This window comes from Hyla sarda, chromosome 5, assembly GCF_029499605.1.
Source record: "Hyla sarda isolate aHylSar1 chromosome 5, aHylSar1.hap1, whole genome shotgun sequence".
NCBI lineage: Eukaryota > Metazoa > Chordata > Amphibia > Anura > Hylidae > Hyla > Hyla sarda.
Window position 1 is genome coordinate 175,420,601 of NC_079193.1, and position 11,738 is coordinate 175,432,338.

Sequence of the window (11,738 nt, forward strand, 5' to 3'; positions counted from 1 at the left end):
TGGACCGGTTCTAAGAGGCTACTGGAGTTCACCAGAGCCCGCCGCAAAGCGGGATGGTCTTGCTGCGGCAGTAGCAACCAGGTCGTATCCACTAGCAACGGCTCAACCTCGCTGACTGCTGAGAAGGCGTGGGACAGAAGGACTAGGCAGAGGCAAGGTCAGACGTAGCAGAAGGTCGGGGCAGGCGGCAAGGTTCGTAGTCAAGATGGATAGCAGGAGTTCAGGTAACACAGGCTTTGGACAACACTAAACGCTTTCACTGGCACAAGGCAACAAGATCCGGCCAGGGAGTGCAGGGGAAGTGATGTGATATAGCCAGGGAGCAGGTGGAAGCCAATTAAGCTAATTGGGCCAGGCACCAATCATTGGTGCACTGGCCCTTTAAGTCTCAGAGAGCTGGCGCGCGCGCCCTAGAGAGCGGAGCCGCGCGCGCCAGCACATGACAGCAGGGGACCGGGACGGGTAAGTGACTTGGGATGCGATTCGCGAGCGGGCGCGTCCCTTTGTGCGAATCGCATCCCCGACGGCCATATCAGTGCAGCGCTCCCGGTCAGCGGGACTGACCGGGGCGCTGCAGGGAGAGAGACGCCGTGAGCGCTCCGGGGAGGAGCAGGGACCCGGAGCGCTCGGCGTAACAATTAACCATTCCCTATCCAGGGAGAATAGCAAACTGCTCTGAAAAAACTAGTGTATGAATACACACCTAAACAGAAAAATACAACAACAAATAAATGGACATTAGTTTTTTTTTTTTTATTCTGCTAAGTAGTTTACTCTAAATATTGCTCAAAATATAGGTCTGTGCCAGAAATGGAATACTGAAGATGAACATGCTAAGTCTACATAATATCATAACATTTATTTATTTATTTTTGTAAGAATGAGCAACATTAAATGGAAGTAATAACTATTAATATATTGCACGTTACACCACTGTATTGTGATTATGTGCATGCTGCTTTAGGCTATAAAAGTGTTAGAGCTTCAAGAGTATATATTTGGATTCAGTAGCCAAAACTTAGCTAAGAGGGTATCACAGTCTAAGATAGATTATTTAGAAAATATAGCCATATATGAAGACAAGCATCTGGTTAATTAGTTTCCTATAACCTTGTATTACTTGGCCTAATATTCTGATGTACAGAATGATGAATTGAGGGACAAAGACTGCACCTCAAAGAAAGCAGAAGATGATACCTGTAACGCCGATGACCCAATAAGTATTGGTGGGGATTTTTCTTTTCAAATTTGTTTTAAAAAATTTTTTTATTAGACATAACATAATTTTCTGATCAGGTTGTGAGCGGATTGTGTAATGCTTATGTGTCTGTGCATTAAAAAGCAAGATCCACCAAAGCCCGAAAGAATAGAGCCTAGACATACTATTTAAATCACCACTGGTCTGCCTATATGAAGGATAGCCTTATACCTATCCCATGCATACTTAAATTCCTTCACTGTATTTGCAGCAACCACTTCTGCAGGAAGGCTATTCCATGCATCCACTACTGCCTCAGTAAAGTTTTACTCTCTGCAAACCATCTTTTATGTAGAGTTACTTTCTAGTCCAAATAGACTTATCATGGGACGAAAAGCCAAACCCTTGCTCCTGACACCATTTACCAAGCCACGTGTATATTTCCCTAATGTGTATCTGCCATAGGCAGAATTAAGAGAATGAAACCGTGGATGCAACCTCCTGTACATTAGTACCAAGTCTGTAACTTCCTTCACATCTGAAACCTCAGTGCAAGCCAGGTCAATTGATCTTGAAGGACAAGAACATCCACTTGCTTTGTTTGCTTACCAATATTAAGAATATGTCTTCTATATCTGAAAGCATTAGCATCAGGAAGACATCTCACAAAACCATTTTCTCCAATTCCATACCTCTTATGATAGAATCACCCAACAACACCTGCTTTCTATCAGAACTTACCTGGTCCTTTCTGTCATTGACTGCAGTCTTGCCTACCTTAGATAGAGGATGATTGTTCCTCAACCTCTGTGCCTGAGCCTACCTCCATGTTGTTCTTAAACTCTGAAAGTGCTGCAAATTAAATATGGGGAACCATAAACTGTGGGATAAATGACAAAGTTGGTATTTAAAGGTTCTTTATTTTATTCAGACAAAGGTGGACATATTCAAAAACTTGTTTAGTTTTACACTAGGTGCAATTTTAGCCATGCCCCCCTTTTTTTCCAAGGCCATACACCTTGGCGCAACAAGTTACAAACAAGCTAAATCCTTTTGAAAATGTGCGCAACAGCACTTTTTCAACAAATCTGGCGCAATTTACAAAGAAAAAGGAAAATTTTGTTTAGAATATACAACCCCCCCCCCAAAGTTTGCACAAGCAAGAAGATTACAAACTTTCTTAACATTTTAGAAGTTAACATGAAAAGAGATTGTAAAAGATGACCCTATATTAAACTTAATAAAAAAATAAATGTAAGATTAAACAATGGAAAGTTTTGTAATTGGCAACCTGCACAAGTCTAACAATTTCAAAAGCAACTTTTGTTTTTCTCAATAAAACTCTGTTTATTCAATTTATCAATCCCAGCAATGTTTTTAACCCCTTCCCGCAAATGGACGTGTATACACGTCCATTTTTTCTGTGACTTAACGCAAATGGACGTGTATACACGTCCAATACATTTTCTATCACCATGTACGTTGGCATGGTGATAGAAACGTCATCTCAGCTGTCCTGGACAGCTGACCGATGACACTATGCAGCAGGGGACCAATCAGACTGGTCCCCTTCTGCAGATCGTTGTCATTAGTCAGTCAGTTAGTCACTGACTAATGACAAAGACTTGCGGGGTCTCTGGTGACCCGATCGCCCGGAAAATAGGGATGATCGGAGCAGTCAGAGACCGCTCCGATCCATCCTGAGTGATAGGAGCGAGATGGCAGCTGCCACCTCGCTCCTAAACCCCTGCCATTGGTCGTTAGGACTAGCGACCAATGGCAGGAGGAGGGCGGGAGGTTAGAGGTGAAATCCCCGCTCTGCCCCACCCCTGGATGTCGGGGCAGAGCGAGGGGAAGATGGCGGATGGTTCCAGGACCAGCGATCATGTCCCGGGACTGGCGATTGTGTCGGGACCGGCGGCGGTATCCAGACCGACAGCGCGGGACCGGCGGAGGTAGCGGCGGACGCAGCAGTGAAGATCAGCGGTAAGTGATCTTCACTGCTGCGTTCCAGGAGTTGCCAAACTACAACTCCCAGCAAGCCCAGACAGCCAAAGGCTTTCTGGCCATGCTGGGAGTTGTAGTTTTGCAACATCTGGAGGCCCGCAGTTTGGAGACCACTGTGCAGTGGTCTCCAGACTGTGCTCTTACAGATGTTGCAAAACTAAAACTCCCAGCATGCCCAGACAGTCCAGGCATGCTGCGAGTTGTAGTTCTGTAACATGTGGCCCTTCAGATGTTGCGTTACTACAACTCCAAGCATGCCTGGACAGTCTGGAAGTTTTGCAACATCTGGAGAGCTACAGCTTGGACACCACTGCACAGTGGTCACCAAACTGTGACCCTCCAGATATTGCAAAACTAACTCCCAACATGTCTTTCGGCGGTCTGGGCATGCAGGGAGTTGTAGTTTTTCAACAGCTGGAGGCACCCTTTTTGGGAAACACTGAGTTAAGTAACAAACTCAGTGTTTTGCAACCAGTGTGCCTCCAGCTGTTGCATAACTACAAACCCCAGCATGCACGGACAGCCAAAGAGCATGCTGGGAGTGTTAGTAGTATGCCTCCAGCTGTTGCATAACTACAAGTCCCAGCATGCCCTCAGTTGTCACTGCATGCTGAGAGTTGTAGTTTTTGCGACAGCTGAAGGCACACTGGTTGTGAAGTTTGTTACCTAACACAGTGTTTCGCAACCAGTGTGCCTCCAGCTATTGCAAACTACAACTCCCAGTATGCACTGATAGACCGTACATGCAGGGAGTTGTAGTTTTGCAACAGCTGGAGACACACTCGTTGCGAAACACTGAGTTAAGTAACAAACTCTGTGTTTTGCAACCAGTGTGCCTCCAGCTGTTGCATAACTTCAAACCCCAGCATGCACGGACAGCCAAAGGGCATGCTGGTTGTGATAGTTTTGCAACAGCTGGAGGTTTGCGCCCCTCCCCCCCATGTGAATGTACAGGGTACATTCACACAGCCGGGGTCTACCACGAGCTTCTTGCTACAAGTTTGAGATGCAGCAAGTTTTCCGCCGCAGCTCAAACTCCCAGCCAGAATCTTGCTGTAGACCCCGGTCGTGTGAATGTACCCTAAAAACACCACACTATACTACATTACACAAAATAAAAAGTAAAACGCTACATACACATACCCCTTCACAGACCCCCCCTCCCCCCCCCCCCCCCAAAATAAAAAATTTCTCATATGCCACTGTTTTCAAAACGGAGCCTCAAGCTGTTGCAAGACAACTCCCGGTATTGCCGGACAGCGATTGACTTTCCAGGCATGCTGGAAGTTTTGCAACAGCTGGAGGCACCCTGTTTGGGAAACACTGCCATAGGGTATTTTTGGTATCGGAGGCAAGTGTCATTCTTGCATCCGGTTCTGTCCTTATGCAAATCCCTTATTTAGTCCTCAAATGCGCATGGCGCTCTCTCACTTCAGAGCCCTGTCGTATTTCAAGGCAACAGTTTAGGGCCACATATGGGGTATTTTCGTACTCAGGAGAAATTGCCTAACAAATTTTGGGGGGCTTTTTCTCCTGTTACCCTTTGTAAAAATGTAAAATTTGGGGGAAAACCAGCATTTTAGTGAAAAAAAAATCATTTACACATCCGACTTTAACGAAAAGTCGTCAAAAACCTGTTGGGTGTTACGGCTCACTGTACCCCTTTTTACCTTCCTTCCATAATAGTATGCCACGTGGATTTTTTTTGCTGTTCTGGCACCATAGGGGCTTCCTAAATGTGACATGCCCCCCAAAAACCATTTCAGAAAAATTCACTCTCCAAAAGCCCATTGTCGCTCCTTCCCTTCTGAGCCCTCTACTGCGTCCGCAGAACACTTGACATACACATATGAGGTATTTCCTTACTCGAGAGAAATTGGGTTACACATTTTTGGGGGGAATTCTCTCCTTTTACCCTTTATAAAAATACAAAAACTGGGTCTACAAGAACATGCGATTTTGAATTTTCTCCTTCACTTTCCTACTATTCCTGTGAAACACCTAAACGGTTAACACACTTACTGAATGTCATTTTGAATACGTTCAGGGGTGCAGTTTTTATAATGGGGTCATTTGTGTGGTATTTCTAATAAGAAGGCCCTTCAAATCCACTTCAAACCTTAATTGGTCCCTGAAAAATTCAGATTTAGAAAATTTTGTGAAAAATTAGAAAATTGCTGCTGAACTTTGAAGCCCTCTGATGTCTTCCAAAAGTAAAAACATGTCAACTTTATGATGCAAATATAAAGTAGACATGTTGTATATGTGAATCAATATATCATTTATTTGGTATGTCTATGTTCCTTACAAGCAGAGAGTTTCAAAGTTCGATAATTGCAAAATTTCCAAATTTTTTATGAAATTTTGGAATTTTTCACCAAGAAATTATGCAAGTATCATCAAAATTTTACTGCTATGTTAAAGTAGAATATGTCACGAAAAAACATTCTCGGAATCAAATTCATAAGTAAAAGCATCCCAGAGTTATTAATGCTTAAATTGACAGTGGTCAGATGTGCAAAAAACGCTCTGGTCCTTAAGGTGAAAATGGGCTTGGTCCTTAAGGGGTTAAGGAAAGTGGAAACTCCAATTTCCTGCATCAAACTCATCCATCTCTTCGAGGACATCGATAAGAAAATCCTGATTTACTTGTTCATAAATAGTTCTGATGTTTTATTCATTTTTGCTTTGGAATAAGCCAGTTTCTAATGATCTAACTCACTTGTTTCACAACAGCCTTAAAGGGGTACTCCGGTGGAAAACATTTTTTTTTAAGGGTACATTCCCACACGGCGTATTTGCTGCGTATTTGCTGCGTATTTGCTTCTGTGTATTTTATTTTCTCTGATGAAGTCAATGGGTAGGAAAATACGCATCACCAAATACGCAGCAAAATACGCCGTGTGGGAACGTACCCTTAATCAACTGGTGCCAGAAAGTTAAACAGACTTGTAAATTACTTTTATTTAAAAAATGTTTACCTTTCCAGTACTTTTTAGCAGCTGTATGCTACAGAGGAAATTATTTTCTTTTTTAATTACTTTTTTGTCCACAGTGCTGTCACGATGCCGGCTGGCAGGTAGTGGATCCTCTGTGCCAGAGAGGGATTGGCGTGGACCGTGCTAGTGGACCGGTTCTAAGCCACTACTGGTTTTCACCAGAGCCCGCCGCAAAGCGGGATGGTCTTGCTGCGGCGGTAGTGACCAGGTCGTATCCACTAGCAACGGCTCACCTCTCTGGCTGCTGAAGATACTGAAGATAGGCGAGGTACAAGGGAGTAGGCAGAAGCAAAGTCGGACGTAGCAGAAGGTCGGGGGCAGGCGGCAAGGATCGTAGTCAGGGGCAACGGCAGGAGGTCAGGAACACGGACTAGGAACAGACAAGGGAACGCTTTCACTAGGCACAAGTGCAACAAGATCCGGCCAGGGAGTGCAAGGGAAGTGAGGTGATATAGGGAAGTGCACAGGTGGGAGCCAATTAAGCTAATTGGGAAGATTGGGCCAGGCACCATCATTGGTGCACTGGCCCTTTAAATCGCAGAGACCCGGCGCGCGCGCGCCCTAGGGAGCGGGGCCGCGCGCGCCGGGACAGGACCGAGGGAGAGCGAGTCAGGTACGGGGGCCGGGGTGCGCATCGCGAGCGGGCGCTATCCGCATCGCGAATCGCATCCCGGCTGAAGGCGGGACCGCAGCGCACCCGGTCAGTGGATCTGACCGGGGCGCTGCAACAACGAAGATGAGGCGAGCGCTCCGGGGAGGAACGGGGACCCGGAGCGCTCGGCGTAACAGTACCCCCCCCCTTGGGTCTCCCCCTCTTCTTGGGGCCAAAGAACCTGAGGAAAAAAAACTCAATTTTTCCGTGATGAGGTCCGATGCAAATTAGGAGGGGTTCTGTGTGGAAACGTACGAGACAGTCCAATCTTTTATTGTAAAAACAATAGATGTAGAGGGGTCTGGCGAGACTGGTCACAGGAACGTAGAACCTGTTGATGAGAGAGGCCAAAAAAAATTTTCCTGCAGATCCGGAATCCAAGAAGAGCATAGTAGAGAAGGAGAAGGTAGAGGCAGATATCCGCACAGGCACAGTAAGGCGTGGAGAAGCAGAGTTGACATCAAGAACTGTGTCACCTTTGTGCGGAGTCAGCGTACGTCTTTCCAGGCGGGGAGGACGGATAGGACAATCCTTCAGGAAGTGTTCGGTACCGGCATAGTACAGGCAAAGATTCTCCATGCGGCGTCGTGTCCTCTCTTGAGGTGTCAAGCGAGACCGGTCAACTTGCATAGCCTCCGCGGCGGGAAGCACAGGAACAGATTGCAGAGGACCAGAGGAGAGAGGAGCCGGGGAGAAAAAACGCTTCGTGCGAACAAAGTCCATATCCAGGCGGAGCTCCAGACGCCATCCGGAAGAACGCATGTCAATGCGAGTGGCAAGGTGAATGAGTTCATGTAGGTCAGCAGGAGTCTCTCGTGCGGCCAGAACATCTTTAATGTTGCTGGATAGGCCTTTTTTAAAGGTCGCGCAGAGAACCTCACTATTCCAGGACAACTCGTAAGCAAGAGCACGGAACTGAATGGCGTACTCGCCAACGGAAGAAACACCCTGGGCCAGGTTCAGCAGGGCAATCTCGGCTGAAGAAGCTCGGGCAGGTTCCTCAAAGACACTTCGAATTTCCGAGAAGAAGGAGTGTACAGAGGCAGTGACGGGGTCATTGCGGTCCCAGAGCGGTGCGGCCCATGACAGGGCTTTTCCAGACAGAAGGCAGACTACGAAAGCCACCTTAGACCTTTCAGTAGGAAACTGGTCCGACATCATCTCCAAGTGCTGGGAACATTGCGAAAGAAAGCCACGGCAATACTTAGAGTCCCCATTAAATTTGTCCGGCAAGGACAGGCAGAGGCTAGGAGTGGCCACTCGCTGCGGAGGAGGTGCAGGAGCTGGCGGAGGAGAAGATTGCTGGAGAAGTTGCGACTGAAGTTGGTGCGAAATGGTGGACATTTCCGACAGCTGACGGGTTAGAAGGGCGATCTGTCGGGCTTGCTGGGCGGCCACCGTGGTGAGGTCAGCGACAACTGACAGAGGAACTTCTGCGGGATCCATGGCCGGATCTACTGTCACGATGCCGGCTGGCAGGTAGTGGATCCTCTGTGCCAGAGAGGGATTGGCGTGGACCGTGCTAGTGGACCGGTTCTAAGCCACTACTGGTTTTCACCAGAGCCCGCCGCAAAGCGGGATGGTCTTGCTGCGGCGGTAGTGACCAGGTCGTATCCACTAGCAACGGCTCACCTCTCTGGCTGCTGAAGATACTGAAGATAGGCGAGGTACAAGGGAGTAGGCAGAAGCAAAGTCGGACGTAGCAGAAGGTCGGGGGCAGGCGGCAAGGATCGTAGTCAGGGGCAACGGCAGGAGGTCAGGAACACGGACTAGGAACAGACAAGGGAACGCTTTCACTAGGCACAAGTGCAACAAGATCCGGCCAGGGAGTGCAAGGGAAGTGAGGTGATATAGGGAAGTGCACAGGTGGGAGCCAATTAAGCTAATTGGGAAGATTGGGCCAGGCACCATCATTGGTGCACTGGCCCTTTAAATCGCAGAGACCCGGCGCGCGCGCGCCCTAGGGAGCGGGGCCGCGCGCGCCGGGACAGGACCGAGGGAGAGCGAGTCAGGTACGGGGGCCGGGGTGCGCATCGCGAGCGGGCGCTATCCGCATCGCGAATCGCATCCCGGCTGAAGGCGGGACCGCAGCGCACCCGGTCAGTGGATCTGACCGGGGCGCTGCAACAACGAAGATGAGGCGAGCGCTCCGGGGAGGAACGGGGACCCGGAGCGCTCGGCGTAACAAGTGCTCCCTGCTGAAACCTCTGTCCGTGACAGGAACTGTCCAGGAACTGTCCAGAGCAGCATAGGTTTTCAAGGTGGATTTTCTCCTGCTCTGTACAGTTCCTGATACGGGCATCAGGTGTCAGCAGAGAGCACTGTGGACAAGACAAAAAAGAAATTCAAAGAGAAAGGAATTTTCTCTGTAGCATACAGCTGCTAAAAAGTACTGGAAGGGTAAAGATTTTGTAATAGAAGTCATTTACAAATCTGTTTAACTTTCTGGCAGTTGATTAAAAAAATAAAAAAATTCCACCAGAGTACCCCTTTAAAGAATCAGAAAAGTGTTATATGTTGTTCATCTTGGCAAAACATTAACCTCTCTAATATACTTAATAAAAAAAAGTTGATCTCCTTTGTATAGAAATCATTGCTTATAAAAAAAAAAATAATACCACTAGGGCTCCCTATACCATCCAGAACATGGTCCTGTCCAACTGCAGCATCATCTTAGTCACAGCTGAAGCACAGGCTGGGACCAAGTCCAGGAGGTGAGGGCAGGACTAGCACTCCTCTGTACTCATTCCTGTCCTATCAGAATCCTGTCTGAAAACAGAGAGAAAGGGGTTACAGAGAAGCCTGCAGTTAATTGATGAAGGGATCCAGCACGGCACAGCAGACTCAGGGAGGAAGGGACTTCATGGTGAGTAAGGGCAGGCTCAGTGCTTGCCTCAGACATGCCCCTTCCTGAGCAGTGGATGTCAGAATGAGTGAGCAGGAGAAGAGAGGGATTTGTGAGCCAAATAGAAAAGTAAGACACATAAAAAAGACATGTAAAGCATCAGCACAACCTAATGAGTAACATATTTAAGCATTATTTTTTCAGTGATATGACAGGTTCACTTTAACCCCTTAAGGACCAGGCCATTTTATACCTTAAGGACCGGAGCGTTTTTTGCAATTCTGACCACTGTCACTTTAAACATTAATAACTCTGGAATGCTTTTAGTTATCATTCTGATTCCGAGATTGTTTTTTGACATATTCTACTTTAACTTAGTGGTAAAATTTTATGGTAACTTGCATCCTTTCTTGGTGAAAAATCCCAAAATTTGATGAAAAAAATGAAAATTTTGCATTTTTCTAACTTTGAAGCTCTCTGCTTGTAAGGAAAATGGATATTCAAAATATATTTTTTTTGGGTTCACATATACAATATGTCTACTTTATGTTTGCATCATAAAATTTATGAGTTTTTACTTTTGGAAGACACCATAGGGCTTCAAAGTTCAGTAGCAATTTTGAAATTTTTCACAAAACTTACTATATTTCAGGGACCAGTTCAGTTTTGAAGTGGATTTGAAGGGTCTTCATATTAGAAATACCCCATAAAAGACCCCATTATAAAAACTACACCCCCTAAAGTATTCAAAAAAACATTCAGTAAGTGTATTAACCCTTTAGGTGTTTCACAGGAATAGCAGCAAAGTGAAGGAGAAAATTCAAAATCTTCATTTTTTACACTCGCATGTTCTTGTAGACCCAATTTTTGAATTTTTGCAAGGGATAAAAAGGAGAAAATTTTTACTTGTATTTGAAACCCAATTTCTCTCGAGTAAGCACATACCTCATATGTCTATGTTAATTGTTCGGCGGGCGCAGTAGAGGGCTCAGAAGGGAAGGAGCGACAAATGGTTTTTGGGGGGCATGCCGCATTTAGGAAGCCCCTATGGTGCCAGGACAGCAAAAAAAACACATGGCATACCATTTTGGAAACTAGACCCCTCAGGGAACGTAACAAGGGGTAAAGTGAACCTTAATACCCTACAGGTGATTCACGACTTTTGCATATGTAAAAAAAATATATATTTTTTTTACCTAAAATGCTTGGTTTCCCAAAAATGTTACATTTTTAAAAAGGGTAATAGCAGAAAATACCCCCCAAAATTTGAAGCCCAATTTCTCCCGATACAGAAAACACCTCGCATGGGGGTGAAAAGTGCTCTGCTGGTGCACTACAGGTCTCAGAAGAGAAGGAGTCACATTTGGCTTTTTGAAAGCAAATTTTGCTCTGGGGGCATGCCGCATTTAGGAAGCCCCTATGGTGCCAGAACAGCAAAAAAAAAAAACATGGCATACCATTTTGGAAACTAGACCCCTCGGGGAACGTAACAAGGGGTAATGTGAACCTTAATACCCTACAGGTGTTTCACGACTTTTGCATATGTAAAAAAATATATATTTTTTTTACCTAAAATGCTTGGTTTCCCAAAATTTTTACAATTTTAAAAAGGGTAATAGCAGAAAATACCCCTAAAAATTTGAAGCCCAATTTCTCCCGATTCAGAAAACACCCCATATGAATGTGAAAAGTGCTCTGCTGGCGCACTACAGGTCTCAGAAGAGAAGGAGTCACATTTGGCTTTTTGAAAGCGAATTTTGCTCTGGGGGCATGCCGCATTTAGGAAGCCCCTATGGTGCCAGGACAGCAAAAAAAAAACACATGGCATACCATTTTGGAAACTAGACCCCTCGGGGAACGTAACAAGGGGTAATTTGAACCTTAATACCCTACAGGTGTTTCACGACTTTTGCATATGTAAAAAAATATATATTTTTTTTACCTAAAATGCTTGTTTTCCCAAAAATTTAACATTTTTTAAAAGGGTAATAGCAGAAAATACCCCCCAAAATTTGAAGCCCAATTTCTCCCGAGTAC